Here is a 3,239-nt window from a genome sequence, read left to right on the forward strand (position 1 = left end):
ATCCGACGGTGTTAATGTCTAACTTCAACTTTGAAAAATACTGAAATCTCCACAAATCCCCTCCTAAATATAATCATATGCTCACTAGTGACTGACTTCAAGATACATGTCCTGGAGTTCTAGTGGGAAGCAGTGACCAATGGAGTTCAACTACGTCTGTTGTGAGATATCAACTCACTGAAGACAATTGGTGAACGGTTGCTCAACTTCGTGGATCAGTTGAAGTTAGACATTAACACCGTTGGATGCCAGCTCAGTGGTCTATCGGTTAAGGGCTTCGGCTCGAAACTGGTAGGTCCTGGGTTCGAATCCCGCGAGAGTGGGTTCGTGGATGAGCACTACTGAGGAGTCCCATAATATGACGAAACGGCCGTCCAGTGCTTCCAGGTTTTCGATGGTGGTCTAGCTTCAATTGACTCATGATTTCAACTTTGAGAAATACTGAAATCTCCACAAATCCCCTTCTAAATAGGGGATATGTAAATGATGGCAATGTTTTAGGTCAAGTGGGAGATCAGAATCAAGAACAATAATTGATCAAGAAGTAGTGAATATAATGAATGCAACATTACATACACATGAAAAAAACATGATTAATTTAGTTTCAAGAATATGTAAAAGATCAAATGTAACCACTGTACAACTAAACATATCAGTTTCTAATATTGAACATAGACAAGTAAAATCAATTATTGAACTAAATTTCCATATATTAGCTTATAATGTACAGTTTTATTATAATATTATAGTAAAATGTTTGGAAGCAATCAGGAAGAAGCCTTAAACTTGGGTTCTATTCCAGTTTATGATCATTAGTAACGTTTATCTGAATTGTTTAGGTAACTTGTAGTTGCCATGAAATTCAACCTGCACAAGTCAGTGCAAGAGTCAAGAAATTTACTAACAAGCTATTTAGACCATGTTAACCTACCAAAGAAGTGGGATATTTACACTAATAATTAGGAACTTTAAGGTTTCAGAGTTCTTATTTTTGAGTGAACTCTATAGATTAAGTTTTAACTGCACCACTAGTTTCGAATGTCAGGTGTAGCAGTAATTCGCTTAACTGTAGAGACTTGCTTTACTGATGTAAAGTAAATAACATATCAAGTCTAGAGGCTTCTGTAGATTACCTCTAAGCATCAAATATTAAACATATTCCACAATAATATTGAATTACTTTTAATTATGATTACGTTCAAATTCGGTAGATAAAATTCAATCAAAATTAAGGACTAGGCATCCTGACATTGGCTACCATTCAGTCATTATTAAGTGCATTTTATCTTATCAATTTCTTGTTTGGTATACATAATTCTTCTTTTCTTTTAAATCCATTTTAAATATGAAAAATAATCCAACGATATCAACCGTTGTGGACTTTATAAATGGTAAAGTAGCTTATTTTTATCGAAGATTGTTCAAACGTGCTATGATTAGCATTTACATTCAAATGAAGATAAACTGTCGGCGATATTTTTCTAAAGTGTTACAATCTTAAAATTACTTTTGCGTTTCCCTGTAGTCAGGTTGATGAAATTTTAATTATTCATATTGACTAAGATGGCTAAATATACTATTCTGTTTGTGATAACCACCCATTCCAGTGCTTTCAGTCAGACTTATTTTTAAAAGATGAAGCTGATGTAACAGGATGAAAAGGCGGAATCACGTTTGCAACTCATAGTTACTTTTGTTTGATATTACTTCCGTTTTAATTAAATATTATGATCATTCATCATAGTATTTATTTCATTTTCAATGTGATGTTTTGTTCGCTATAACATCGATTTACTTCTGTATTATGTTCGCTCAAAATAACATTCTTTGCATTTATTCAATGTAAAATTCTTTCAGTATAATATGTAGTTCAGTTTTTTGTAGGGATTTTGTATATTGTCCCAATATGTGATGGTTATTAACTAACCATCAAGTGTGGGTAAAATGAATACATAAATGAGTGTATCTTAGTATCATTTTGATTGATTTGTGGGGTCAAATAAGCCATTATCATCAATCTTGGGTTTGTACTACGCGACGTCGGATTTGGAGTTTCAGTACCAAGAAGAAGCTAGTTAAGCACTTATCAAACCCGTCAGTGTAAACATAACAAGAATAGATCAGAAGGGGTTTTGTAGAGATTTCAGTATTTTTCATAGGTTGAAATCATGATTCAATTTAAGCTAGACCACCATGGAAAACCTGGATGCATTGAACGACTGAGGAGTCCCATAATAGGACGAAACGGCAATCCAGTGCTTCCAGGTTTTCCATGGTAGTCTAGCTTCAATTGAATCATGATTTCAACTATGAAAATAACAAGAATAGACATAAAAATGGCTGACATGACAATTTGTCTGCATGAATATACAAACTATTTTACTGTTTTTTAAACATTTAATAATCAGTTCACATCGCCATAAAGTTAATCAAAGATCTTATGGTACTTTTCAGTATGGTGTTGTTCAAAAGTGAACAAAATACAATATGAAATAGATTTTTTCCATAAAAAATGTGAAAAATCTTCATTCGTATGTAATGATTATATTTATTCTTAAAAGAATAATAACCAGTTCTAATTATTGTACGAAAATGTAGTTTTCTTGAAACGAGAGAAACGTAAACATCTTGATGTTTACTTTCTGACATTTCAATTAATCAATAAATAAACAAACAAATGTTAAAATAGTCAAAACAAACAAATTTCTTTTGTGATTGAATTTAACATTAACAAGTTGTTTGTTAAGTTTGATAAGACAACAACAAAATACTACTTATTTCATTTAAATAAAGAAATTATATAAAGTTAACAAAGTTCATGAATAAGTCATATTGTATTTTGTTTAGGGGGAGACTTAAACTAAACAAGTAAATTATGTTGACATTTTAAACAACATCATATTACTTTTTGTACATTGTTTTAGATAGCAGAATTCAAAATTAATCTGTTATTTATATGTGAAAAATTATATTTGAAATAGTCTCAGCGATTGAAATTTAAATAATTCCAACGTTTCTTTATTCAACCTGTTTATTTCACATGAATCGTTATTTTGACTGAAATCCAATATGAGTTATGTTTAGCATTACAATTATGTACTTGATGATTATAATCAGAAGGGGTTTTGTGGAGATTTCAATATTTTTCATAGTTAAAATTACGAGTCAGTGTAGAAAAGACCACCATGGAAACTCCGAATCGTATGGATGGCCGTTAGGTCCTATGTCTTCCAGCCACG

Source organism: Schistosoma mansoni, chromosome 1, assembly GCF_000237925.1.
Source record: "Schistosoma mansoni strain Puerto Rico chromosome 1, complete genome".
Lineage (NCBI taxonomy): Eukaryota > Metazoa > Platyhelminthes > Trematoda > Strigeidida > Schistosomatidae > Schistosoma > Schistosoma mansoni.